The 14,467-nt window shown below is 35.8% G+C and overlaps 1 protein-coding gene across 4 annotated transcripts in view; it reads left to right on the forward strand.

Annotated features, from left to right (window-relative positions):
- ZNF385D (zinc finger protein 385D) overlaps nt 1–14,467 on the forward strand; it is a 410,633-nt gene that overhangs the window by 282,609 nt on the left and 113,557 nt on the right. The window lies entirely within an intron of this gene.

Raw genomic sequence — 14,467 nt, forward strand, 5'->3', positions numbered from 1 at the left:
GGAGAAGTCACATTTGTATTAATTTGGAAGTAAGAAAGTAAAAATAGACTCATACCAAAACCCTGTTATTCCTGAACATCATCTTAGTATCATATAACTTGGTATAAGCACTGTTGTTGGACTTCATAGACTCATAATCTCTTCAGTTTTTCAGTAAAGTGAGCCTAGGTTTGAGGAGTGAGACTCACAGCCCTTTTAACAGCACTCTGAAGTCTGTTCTCATGCAAAGTACTGCTTCCTGTGATGCGTGGCCATCTGCCAAGTCCACCTTTGGCAAATATGTTGATACTGAGTGTGAGAATGCTGTCAACAGAACTGCCTTGCTGCTCATAGTCTTTGCATTGCAAAGGGACTTTTGCCTCCTCATATGTGCCGACACGCAGCATCATCCTCAGTGTTCCCATTTTCTTTGTGAACAGTGCATTATTGAATGCTGCTATGTTTAGGTCATATACCAGAGCTAGTTGATGGCAGTCTACAAATGGATAGACTAGCTGAGTAGTTTTGCATATTTCCAGAAATTAGAAAGCCACACTGATGAAACTTTTGGGGACACATCAGCTCCTAAGCTTTATCAGCCCAAGGAGAAGGTAACCCATGTGTCATATTAAACTTTTAACAGAATGTCTGATGGGGTTTCAGTATGTGAATGTGAGACAGAAAACAAGTGTTTAATAAAAAAAATTATCTTTGTTAATATGTTTATTTATTAAAAATGTTATAATGCTTTGTATTCATTGACTTCACTGACAATCCTACACTGTATCGATAGGGAATAATTTTGGCTGTATGGCTAAAACAAGGTCAAGCAGGTGATCAGTAAAAGAACACCTGAACTGGATGTTCTCTCTCATACTGTCGATAAATTTACTTTACCCTTTATTGAGATGTCAGGGTCATAGATTGTGTCATAGGAAATGGATTTCTAAAGACCTCTTCACACTAGCACAATTCCATGGGAACTAATGAGTTTGGCAGCACGTCCAGACTACTTGCCAAGAGACTAGAGTGCAGTCTGGAGTTTTGGCCATTTACTGGACACTTTTTGACAGCCTTCATATGAAAACAGCATGATCAAGATGAAGCATGAGTAAAAATTGAGACGTGTTTCAGAGAAAATAAGTGGGCTCTGCTCATGGCGATCCTAACTTAGCTTGAGAGTCTTGTTGTGATAGACATAGACACCTGAGCTAATCAGCCTAAGTTTCTTCACAAAATATAAAGGAGAAAAATCATAAACTTCTCCAACTTTTTACATGGAGAAAAATGCACAAAGGCATCTTGCAGTACAAGCACCCTATATGTCTACTTTGGTGTGAGATGAAGTGAGCCCTGAAAGTTGTCATTCGTCTCTTCTGACTATAATGAGGGATTGGCTCCATTGCATCTGCATTAAGATGAATCCCACATTATGGACAGGTCACAAGCTATTCACAGCTCATATATTAAATTCCAGTCTGAAATCAGATGACAGAAGTGCTGACATTCTATTATGTGTTTGCAGAGGAATACTCTCATTTAGGTTATGCTTCTAATTTTATCTAAAGACAATCTTAAGGGAATTTGAGGATTCAGATGAACTGGATAGCAGTATTAGGATAGATGAAAGCAAAAGTAATTTACCAGTGGTGAATCTCAGACATATACACATAGGAACTAATACATAAAACCAAAAACTGATTTAAAGAATTCAAATAATAATAGTAAGGTGTATTTTATAACATTTTTGCTCTATTTCAGTTTCCTACAAACATAAGATTACTTTCTTTGTTACTGATGGTTTTGCTCTAAAACTAGCTCAGTTTTTGCGGGCTGCTTCTGAAGAAAACATTCAGCACTGATTTCCACAAAGACAAAAGCTTTCATCAAAGAAGAGACTAGAAGAGATAGCATGAGGTATGCAAGCTTTTATCAGGAATATCTCTGCACACTGAGTAGAAGGAAAAGTAAAAAGTGAGTAACTTGAGAAATGTCAGGAAGATAACGTGAACCTTTGAACCATTTAGTTTCAGGAGGAACATTTTCTATTTATACACGGAAGTATAAAGCAAACATAGCAATTAACAATCTGGTTAGCTGAACGTTTGTAGGTGCTATGCTCTTAATTGTGAAGCAAATGGATACCCTCAAGTCACAAGTAAAAAGAAATTGTAACAACACAGCTGTTTAAACTGAAAACAGCCCACTATTGCAGACCCTGAAGAATCATAGGTTCATTGCAAGTTTATCTGATCTAAAAAGATGAATCAGCTGTATGGGATATAAATGGCTAAATTTTATTGAACGAGAGAAACTATTACTATAAACAATGCTCATGTAGCTTTTTTGAAGATTTTTGAGGATTGGAAAAATAATTAAGTTGTCTGTTCTGAAAAATGTTTGAGATTGTTTAGCAAACACTTGTTATGCTTCTGCCTTTTCATCTGCAGAGGGAGAAACTGTAAGCCTTCTAGGAATTAGTTCTTGGAGATACAAAGCTTTAGCGTTTCTGTTAAATAAGGGTTGGTGTGTGAGCACATGTGAATGTGCATCTGTGGTGTTTCCATTCATTGCAAAGAAATTTCACAAAGCATCAAAGTATGGAAGTTAATTAACTTGTAGGAAAATAATGATAAAGTCTGTGGTCTAAGAGGAAATGTTTAGTTTTGCAACACATCAGCATCAGCCCTAAGCTGATGGACCATCCAACAGAAAAAACTCTCATGTAGATCTTTTTTGTAGTCTCCAAAGCACAGATACATCAGAAACTAGGTTTGGCTTATTTCTGAAGCTCTCAGAGTTATATATGTCAATCCCCTGAGAGACAGAATTTAAAGTTTAGAAATCCAGGACATTTGCCATTACAAGGTGGAAAATCAGACAATACATTGCACTCCTTGTTTGTTTATTCTTTGAAGTATATGCTGACCATTTTCCTGAGAAATTTTTAAATATATTTTATCTCACTTTCTAGACTGTAATATGAGCATAATCTGTAAGGGAAGAGATACACAATGTAGAAGATCTGAATAAATGCTTATAAGCAGAAAGAGTAATGTTGCTTGAAAAGCTCCATCCCTAAATCTAAATTAAAGACCTGTTGCCAGTGGAAAGGTTCCCAAATAAGCATCCTTTGGAAAGAAACATGTTTACAGTTTTGACTAGAAATGTATGACTTGGAAGAGCAGAGACAATGTCAGAACTGTATTAAACATGGATGGAAAATGAACTATTACTCTATAGACTTCTTTCTCATGATCCATCTGTAGTAAATCCTGCTTCAGTTCCCTGATTTTCCTGTTTGTTTGTTCTATGCCAATAGCCCCAGGTGTAATATTAAGAGCTTCATATTTCACCCTCCCCTGGTAAAGGTTTACCACATGGGAAAGGAGAAGTAAACAGTGTCCACTGCCCATAGATTGGGCTCCAGTGTCAACTTGGGTTAGAGTACTCATGTGCTACTCCTTGCTTCCTGAAGACCAGCCTGTGCAACATCCTAGCAGCTTTGAGGGCAGCACAAAGGCTTCATTCTCAATTTATAGAGGTGAAGCTTGTGTATTTAGGTGTAGTTTTCTCCTACAGTGGCCAGACAGCTGATAGAAATGGACAATGTAGAAAACCTACTTGCTGAGAAGTATTTCTGGGAAGAGTTATGCCAGGAAATGTGGAGAAAACCTGTCAGAAAGCTGCCAGAAGAGATTTTAAAAATCTTTTCCTTAGGCTCTTGTCCTGGATAGTTACTTCATCTAGAAGAGAGATATGTGCTGCAGAAATGATGTGCCAATTTTATGGATGTTATGAATAAGATGTAGAGTTTTGATAGTGAAGAACGGAGGAGGACTCTGTTAGCTTTTTTAGGCAACATCAGCCTTAAATTTACAAAATAAACTCAAGTTTTTTTGTATGTCACTACAGAGTGGTTTTGTTTTATGCTTTCTGACTTAATTGAGTAGAAGAGCATAACGTGACTATTTTTCCCTGTCATATAAAATCCTTTTAAGTTCAGTTGTGATGACATGCTGTCAGAATGCTTTGTTTGTAGAAGAGGGGGGGACAACATAGTGGCCAAAGTCTGATGTGAATCAAAAAGAAATACCACCTATATGGAAGAACTTGGCAGTAAAAATATAGTCTGTGCTGATTTTTAATGTTATTTCCATGAAGAGGTCCTTTATCAGATGGAGAACTGTAGTGCACCAAAATTTTAATTTGTCAGAAAGAGGAGATTATTGCCTCTGGGGTTATTCTTTGCATGACTACTCATTTGCAGGTATCTAGAAACACAGAGTTTTATTTGCTCGTTTCCTTACCTAGCACTGCAACTGACCTGTAAGATAGCTCTACTCTTCTTTAGGGTTTATATCTCTATTGCTATTTAGCTGAATGTTTTTCAAAATAGGGAAGAATAGAAAAATAATGAGTGGGTTGAGGATTTCTATATTATAATAACATTTTCATCACTGTCTAGAATGTTTAGCTAAGTCTGCAAGAGAAGAAGAGGATTAGGGAGTTAGCAAACACAAGAAAATCCTGGCAATTCAGATGTTTTTATTTGGTGCTTGCAAAACAGGAATGAATCAACATCAGTATGAAATATTTGATTATTTGAATTGGCCAGATTTAGTTCCTGTAGATTTAAATCTTTAATCTACACCCTGGGTTTTATTTGAAATACCAGTAAAATACTGATTCTCTGATGCAGACAAAAAAGGTTTACAGCTCAGGAGACATGATGAAATTAAGCTCTTTTGGTTTTTTCTAGTTTTGAGTTAGATTAGGCTGGATCCAGATCTCCAGGAATACTCTGTCTGCCTAGGTCCCTCTGAATGCCATCCTGTCCTTCAGGTGTGTTAACAGCTGACTCAGCTTGGTGTCATCTGCAAATTTGTTGAGGGTGCTCTCAATCCCTCTATGTCATTAATGAAGATATAGAAGATATTAAGTTGTATTATATTAAGATATTATTGAAGATATTAAGTTGTGGATGCCCTACCACTAAAAGTGTTCAGGATCAGGTTGGATGGGACTTTGAAGAACCTTACCTGGTGAAGGATGCCCCTGCCAATGGTAGGCGATTGGGCTTGACCATCATTATAGGTCCCTTTCAACATAACCCATTCTGTAATTCCTCAGAACTTATTTTGAACACTTCTAGGATTATGTTTCATTTAGGGAATTAGCAGTCTCCTATGCTAATAATGAGCAGCTGTCGCCTCTTGTCACTTAAAATACAGTAATCTTGAGAGCTTCAAGGAGTGACTTGAATACAAATGGGTAGTCACCCTAAAAAATACCAATTAAAAATTTTTATTTTTATTTAAGTTAAATTTGTATCAAGGATACGCTGACTTTCTATGATTGCTTTCAGAATAAATTCAGGTTTCTAGGATACATGTTCTCCTGGGAAGCAAGTCTTTAGGTTATCTTAAGATAGCCTGTGTTTGTATCATTTCACCTTGCTGAACGTTATAATACCTATCCTTGAATTCCTTTCTGTAACTGTAACATGGATGTAAATTATTTGACCATACCTATTTCCTGGGTTGCTGACCAGTTTTTGGTGTGTAATGTGTACCTTTGATTAATCTGTTTTCATTTATCTGGAAGACTTATTTTGTGTAAGTGTGTAAGTACATGTGCAGTAGCATGGCTTGTGTTTGGCCTTCACCATCTACCATCTCTTTTGGTGTTCAGCTCTGTGACCTTGTTCAAGATCGTTACGGATATTTCAGTGCTGGTGGTCACTTGGCCACCTGCAGATTGTATTTATGTTGTGGATGCAGGTAGGATGTCACTCTTCATGCAGGCTGAGCATATAGTACGTGTACTTTCATCATCTGTTTGATAGCTTACAGTTCTCTAGGATTTTTCAGGCAGTATATCACTCTCTAGACACTCATCACCTGGTGTCTGAGGAAGAGATGTTTGTTCTGCTCTCCCTGTGAGAGTGGGTGAACTTCTAACTATTCTCCACCAATTCTCATGTCCATAATTAAATGTAAAGGTTTGAGAAACATCCTGTTTGTACAAGCTCACAACTGTACTGTTAGGTAAATACCATACGGTAGGGCATGGAGTATAAACTTCGAAGGCGTTTTCATGAACAGTGTTGTAGGTTGGAAGTGATCTCTGGACAAAGGACTCCACATACCTAGAAATGACAGTCAGCAAACTTTGTTTTCAGTGTATTTTTTAAAATTTATTGAAGTGGTTTCTTGTTGTTGTTAAAACAGTCAATAGGATCTAAATACCTCACATGCTTGTTTGTTTAACGGGTGATTAATAATAGAAAAAGAATAGGCTTTCTGAGTTATCTCATTCTGCCTTACACATTTGCTGGAGGGCACCACACTGGGAGTCGACAGATAACTTGTTGAAAAGTCATGGTATCCAAGGCACAGCCTTTTATGGGGACTGAAGGTCCCTCAGGCTTTTGCTTTGCATGCAAAACATTCTCATAAAGGAAATTAAATGAAGTACTCTTCAGATTTGTCAAGTCTTGATGAGTGAAATTACTTAAAACTAAATTTTATAAAACATTTTGTAAAGCATTTTAAATGATGTTTTAATCAGTTGATGTTTACATCCTTTGTCTTAATAGCACTCAAATGAAAAAGATCAATGATTATTTTATTCTACAAAGACTATAAAACTTTAACGGTTTACATAATAAGTATAACCCATAAAATCTACAGTTTAAATATGGATGTTTATTAACCTCTTTTTAAAAAGCTGCAATTAAAGTGAAAGGGAATTACTTAAAGCAATGATTTTATTTCTGTAGTCTGAGGATGAAAAAAAGTGATACAATTCTAAAACCACTATTATTTCTGTTGATGAGACAGACATTTGGAAAGATTTGAAACAAGGCATGAATCTTTTCTAGCCTAAGGCATGTTTGTGTTGCTAACATAGATAAATAACCATTTACAGAATAATTTATTTTTTATTTTTTTTACAACCTGTAGTTTGTTCTTCTTAGGAATTTCAAAGGTGTCTTGAAAAAAGCATGAGTTTAAATGACAGGTAATTTCACACACAGTAAATACATTCCTAAGCACAATTACTTCCTTAATTTCTTATTCATAACATGCAGTAACAGTACTGCTATTATTCAAGAATGTGTCTTAAGATGCACACACACTTTTATCCTTTATGATTATGAAAAGATTTGGAGCTCTTTCCTACTATTTTACTCAGAGTAGTTTGGGCTGGTAAATGGCGCATGCTGAAGAACTCATTTTTCTCAAGTCTTTGCATGTTGTACCCTCTGATGGAATATTTTTCTAATGTCCATGTCGTATCTGATTTATTTTGTCCTGATATTTTTTGATAAGGGAAGAAAATCCCCAGAGGTTATATGTTGGGCTTGTAGAGTAAAACTGGATGTAGAATTCCAGATCCTCATGCAACTGCTGGGTTTTTTCTGACATCTTTCATTCAGCTCTACTGAATGCTAAAAGTAATACTATGTAAATATTCTTATAGATTAAATTAGTAATTAAAATAATTCAATGAAGAATAGTATATAAGCTCGCATCTCTCCGAAAAGAGAGATGTTTCCCTTTTATATGCATTGATTTATATAAAATTTTACTATTTCAAAGAATACAAATCAAAGGTTTTCTGTCAAAAATTATATTTTATCCATACTTTGTCAAGAATTGAATGTTTTGTGATGAGACAAAAAGTTTTAGATGTTACATTACATTTACCTAATACTTTTTTATAAGGAAGTATAAAAATTTTTAAGTAAATTGTGTGGCTTCCTTCCACAACAAAAGCAGTCACAGAATCACACAATATTCTGAATCGGAAGGGACCCACAAGGATCATCGAGTCCAACTCTTACCTGAACAGCCCATACAGGGGATTGAACCTGTGATCTTGGCATTATTAGCACCAAGTTTTAATCATGTTCAGAACTAAATATAAAAACTGTCTTAATGACTCACAAACAGTGAATGAAAACAGCAGATAAAAGAATAAATACATATATAGGAAAGAGATGCTCCTAATTACAGTTAGAGGTGGTGTAAAGCTTGCTGCAAAGCTGACCAGCAGAAGTTTCTTTCCATATTTGCTACTGTGAAACTGTTAGGATGTTGGAATGTCAGAGAGGGTGATACTAATGAATGGAGGCCATGGCAAGAGTTTCTGAAGTTGAACAAAATAGGCCTGTGAAGGGAATACTTGAAGACAATTTTAGGGAAGTGGTATAGATTTGAGTTGTTTCTGGGACATTTCTCAGGAAAATAGGAAAATTTCTTTGGGTAACCTAACTAGTAGGAAGAGATAACAATATATGAACTTTAACTCGCTATAAACAGTAGAAGTCTAAGTACTATTTTTAAAGTGCTATGCTCGTGGGAGCTGAAAGTGGATGAAGAAATGTCTATCACCTTACTCATATTTTGTGTTTGTAATGGACTGATTTGCTAATGGACTCAGCCCATTACATTATTGGTGTTGCTAGGACTCAGATGACAAAGATAAATCAAGGGGGTGATGCCTGAGTTAATTATAGTAGTGCCCTCCCAAATGGCAAAAAGCAGCAAAACCTATTGTTGGTATTTCTGAAGTAACATGAGAGAGTGGTATCTGGGAGAGGAGAGGCAGTGCAGAGGCTGCCAGTGAGAGGGTTGGAAAATACTTGATATATAGCATATGGCAAGGAAGAGAGGTGGGAGGAAGAGCAGAAGGTTTTTGAGAAGAGAGACTTAGAAATAGTTCAGTACTTATTACAGGTACTTGAAAGATGCATTTGTTTAACACACGCACACGCATAAGAGTAATGGTGGAAACATTGCAAAGCAAGATAAAGTATCCAGTTTCCCCTTAAGGAGTCCTTCTGTCTTTGTTCCTGGTCAGAACAGTTCCTTTTCTCTTCCCAGGAATTTAATATCTCCTGAAACTTTTTGAAGCAAGTTTGTTCTCTCTAAATCTCTTATTTATTTTCCTTTTAGGGAACTGTATCTGTTTGAAACCTAACTATGTTTTTCTTCTAGATTTGAAAGAAAAGAGTGAAATTACCTTGCTACTTACTGAAAATATGTGTCACATTGAACTAAAACAAGCACAAAATGAAAAAGAATCTGTGCTTTTGAAATCAGAGAAAATCCTTCTTTAAGAACAAACCCTCAGATACTTTAAAATATCAAAGTTCTGCAGGTGTTCACCCTCTGTTCTTCAGTAAAGATACCCTGATGAAGGCGGATTGTTCATAAATTTCTGTGCACAGAGAGCATAGCATATATTTTGGGTTTGAAGTGCCTTCCTTTTCTGTTAAGCTAAGTAATCCATAAAGGTAAAGACTACCTCAGCAAATACTGTGTACTATCATAAAAACAATTGTCTCCTATTCTCTGCAAACAGGCTGACTTTCTAGAACCTGAAGAAATGTGTTTCAGGTTACGCGGAATTGCACAAAAACTGTGGATCTGAAGATCAGTTTGCATTTTCTCCATTTGCTAGAACCCCAACATTCAGTTGATTGAGAAAAGTTGTATTTCATTTAGAATTATTTCCTTTTGCTGATTCTTCAAAAACCTCTCCAACTTTTTTAAAAGCCCTGGTAATTTATATTTGTTTGGAAGCTGCTGTGGTACATCTAGAGATTTGGCACATAATTTGATTCTCTCCCTGAGGATAAAAAGGGTTTCTCTGTGATACGCTAAATTTAGTGTCCCTTGAACAGCTCAGGTGAAAGTACAAACAAACAACATTCTGCAGTTAATGACATTTGTGCTAATACAAGAAATGCATTAACTTTGAATATAAACAATTAAGAGAAGGAATTGTGGATTTTGGTACAATTAAAACTTTCTTGTCTTCTAGTTCAATGAGAAAAAGGCAGAATACAACCAACTCAGAACCCAAAAATACAGAACATGGGATGTATAAAATGTGTTAAGATTCTCATCCTTACTTACTCATTTGGTGATTTGATTAATAGCGCTGCTTCATACTAGTTTGACTCCCGGTAAAAAACTGTAATATTTTATCTGTATTTCTTAAAACATCATATCTACAGACGAAAACACACAAGGAGAAAGGTTGTGAAGAACAACTATAAGTTCAGTAGTTAAACATCTTAAATATTTGTTAAGCTTTTCATTATGACACAAGATTAATCAGTAAAGCAAAAAGCCACTTAATACTGCAGTAATGTATTCTTTAGCCTATAACTTCTAAATAAGAGGAGGATTAACAATCATCTGCTTTGGTCTTTAGCTATCATTAACAACATTTGTCTTCAACCTACACAGGATTTTAAGATTATTATATAATCAGCAGATTTTTAAGACGGCTACAGCTGGTGATAAACATGCATTATTCCAGGCTTCTGAGCTATGCAAAAGAATTACTGTCTTGCTAGGCTTTTGCCATGTAATAATATTTTAAAAAATTATTGATTTCACTTAGTTGTTCCTGATCATTCAAAGTGTAGAATGAGAGAGAAATCCCAAGTCTTAAAGTTTTGTTGAGGAACCATATTCTGGCTGATAGTGAGGATTCTTAAAAGTCTTGGTAATTTTATTGGATAAAAGTTGCCAATCTTAAATATAGCACCAGTCAGGCAGTTTCTGCTCTTGGAGAAGTTCTGTATGGTAACAGGAGCTTATGGGGACTCATTGTGATTTTGAGAATTAATTTGAATGTTGTTTGTAGCCAGTCCCAACTCTAGATGATAAGATAGCCATGCATTATTTTCAGGTTTTTTTCTTCTTGTATTGTCTGAGCCTGAAGTAGCTTCTTTGACGTACTTCTTCCTCAATCCAGTAATACTGAAGCACATAGAACAAAAGGAAATCTGTTCAAGTTAGTCTAATGAGTTTCAACCTCTAAGGTTCTAGTTGTCATTATAGTCTTTTAAACCACATCTTTAGGCTTTATTTTATTTCATCTAATTTGTCCATCATTAATTTTACACAAAAGATATCAATTCTGAATAACTTTAATTTGGTTTTACCATCCATGCTTTTTCTTACAATGTAATTACTACTAGCCCCTCTTTCACTTCTGCTCATTGAAATCATTGCTAGCTGGAACTTTCTTTTAAATCTCTATGAAGAATTTTTATAAAATAAATATTGCTAAAATAAGTTGCATTCCTTTCAAATGTTGAAATAGCAGGATGAAACAGTGTGCTCAGACAGCTGCTCTAAGCCCAGCAACCTCTTATATTGTTATTCTAAAGAGATTACTGAGAAAGTCTGTGGCTGTTGGTCACTTGTTTAATGTTCAGTTAAGTCCCTCATCTGGAGCAAGTCCAGCATGCTGCTGCACCCTTTGGTGTGAACAACCTAAGCAGGTTGTCAGAGATCAGTAACTTCAGCAAAATGGTTCGTGACTAGTTCTGCATACTGGTCTTCCCAATTAGCTAATGACAATTCCTAGGGCCTAGTTAAGCTTCTTCTTACTTCAAGAAAGTAATTTCTCCCTTTTAGTACTCTGATTTGCTTCTCATTTCTGTAACAGGGAGTGATAGTGCGTTTATGCCCTCAAGGCTCTGTTTTCATGCTCTGGTTGGTGTTTTGAAAACAAGACAAATATTCAGAGAAGGCTTGGAAACAAAATGTGCCTGATGAGTGATAAAGGTTTACAGATATCTGCCCTATAAAAGTTTTTATGCTTCCATCTGATGTGGATATGAGTAACTACTCCCTGACCTTTTCCCACCAAGTGCTAAAAAATGTTTAACAGCGTTGGGTAATCAGAGTTTGACAGTGATGACTGCTTGCTACCATCACCTAATTTCTGTTTTCATGTGAACATCTGTCACAATTATGCTTAAGGCAAAATTATGCCTTAATGCTTAAAGGCATGTTTTAATTTCTTTATCCAGACTTTAAAAAAATAAAAACTAGAGGTAAACCCTACTTTCATTCTTTAGTTTATATTTGCACAGCCTCACAGATCCATCTCTACATAAGCACATGAAAATAATGTATAAAAGCAAACATTTTTAGATTTTTATACAGTTTGTCTGGAATTGATTTACTGAAGCAATCTACAGGTCTTTGTAGTGAATAGTTCTCCTTCCCTATACCTTCCACCTCTATTACACTGAGATTTTCTTAACTTAGTATTCATATCTGACTTCTGTTGTGATTACTGTCTACTGGTTCTTCCTTAGACAAATGGTTAAAGGACCTATTTTGAATATTCAGATTTGGCCTTCTAATCAATATTAAGGAACTGAATTAAACAGAGAGAAAAATTAGTATATCTGATCTATGAAGACAAAACCTTAAACTAATAGTGTATTACACCTCAAATACATACTCATGTAATAATTTAAAAAGTAAGGTGGTAGACCTCAATAAACTTCATGGTAGAAAGAACATGCAATCATACTACCATATGCTTGTCTGGCATTTACTTGGAAAGAATAGAGATACAGTTTGTGTACAGAGTGGGAAAATAATGTCAAAAAACCCCCAATATTTTCTTTACTTTCATCTAGAAATTTACAGTTATTAACTAAAATTATTTGTCAAAATGATAATACCACTTAAAAGCTCTGTGCTTCAAATTAGTATATTTAAATATTTTAGTATGGTCTGAGGTATTTAATTAGAGATCATTCCAGTATAAAGACAAAAATAAGGCCTGGTTTGGTTCTTTCATCTCTATGTGCTTGACAGTTCAAACATGTCAAAGTGGGCTTCTAAGCCCCTTTTGTAGGAAGATATAACCAAATCATTCTATGACATTTCTTGCAGAAATTTAAGTTAGAGTGAATGACAGATATCTGGCCTAAATTCATGTCTAAAAGCCAAATGTCCAATCTGAACCAACCAATCAACTCTTTCCAGAGTAATATGGAAAGATGGGTAGCCACAGAAACCAACTGCTCCCATCCCAGCTGCTTACCTGGGATGGTATTAATCATCTGCAGGAGGCATTTATCTCCAATAAATTCAGTACCAACTGTGCTGTCTTAAAATGCTATACCTGAGGTAACCAGCTGACACAAGACATTCCAGTTATAACTTCAGAAAATTTTTTTCACAGTAAGTGAGGTCAAGCACCATACTGATTTTCGCAGTGAAGCTGTGGACTCTCCATCCCAGCAGATACTCAAAACTTCACTGGACAAAACCCTGTGAGAGAACCTGGACAAGGCTACTGGTTAGCATTGCATTGAGAACAAGGGAGGTGGAGCAGATGACATCCAGAAAAGTTTTCTCAAACTAAATCATGTTGTGAATTCTAAAGGCCTTACAACAAAGCAGAGACTGAGAGTATTGTGTTAATCATGTTGTGAATTCTAAAGGCCTTACAACAAAGCAGGGACTAAGACTATTGTGTTTAGAGGAGATAAGAAACCATGAAAGGGAAGTAGTGAAGAAATCAAACCAGAAGAATTTTGTCCAGTCTGAAATGCTGACTATTGCAGCTGAAGCAATACAAGTTTAATAGGGAGAGATAATACACTGTGTTAGACCAAAAAGCTTCAAGTGCCCCCTCCCCTTCTGCCTCCCCTTCCCTCCTTCCACCTTCAGCTCTTGCTGGAATACAAGAATCAAACAAAAAGAGTAAACAATGAAATGAGAAGTAAAGAAGGTATATGAAAGATATATTGTGATGTTCTAAGATCTGTTTAAGAGATGCTTTTCCTAAGTTTGTGATCATTGCATTGTTGCTATTTTACTTCAGAGAGCTAAAATATGATTTCCAGTGCTCATAGTCTTGGTTCATCTCTGCTAAATTTTTATAAATAAATGTGAGAGGATAGAGAGTAGAGGTAAAGATATCAAACTTATGGGTTAAACTGTCACAGACTGTACTCCCTCCTGTCCAAAGGACGACTCTCAAGAAAGGTTATGAGCCTTAGGACTTGAGATGTAGAAACGCTCATTAGATTCTGTCCAGACTTGGATGTATGCGTGCCTTAATGATGGAAACTCTTCAAAACCTGTTAGTGTCTCTGTATGGTGATAGAACATGAGAAGCAATGTAGCAGGGATGAAAATTTGTGGTTTAAGCTGTGATATCATTCCCTGCTGGATATTTAAAATTGTCTTTTCATAACGAGGAGGCTGCTTCTTAGTAATTGAAGTTACATTTCAGCATTAAATTAAGGAATTTCCAAGGGTTTGGTGCCTTGAAAGCAAAAGAAGGTAATACTGCTTATATACAGTATTTCAAACTTCACACAGTTGCTTGAGCAGAACATATGCTGGTTGAGTGCTTCAATTAGACAGTGAGACTTTCAATTTGGAAAATTCACACTGTGAGGGAGAAGCTCACAATTAGAGCTTAGAGTTTGGTCTGCATTCTACTTGCCAAAACATCTGCTGCAAAATGATGTCTTCTTTTGACATTGCTTGAAATTAAATTTCTTTGATTAACTTTTTTTTTCCTGCAGTTTAATAACGTTATTATTAAAATTCAGGAGGCTTGGCTTCTATGTATTGGTATGTGTGTGCATTCTTGTTATTTTCCTTCAGTAGTAAAATCAAGATGTGATGTCGTGATC

Source organism: Myiozetetes cayanensis, unplaced genomic scaffold (genome assembly GCF_022539395.1).
Source record: "Myiozetetes cayanensis isolate MyiCay16 unplaced genomic scaffold, myiCay2020 scf1, whole genome shotgun sequence".
Classification (NCBI taxonomy): Eukaryota; Metazoa; Chordata; class Aves; order Passeriformes; family Tyrannidae; genus Myiozetetes; species Myiozetetes cayanensis.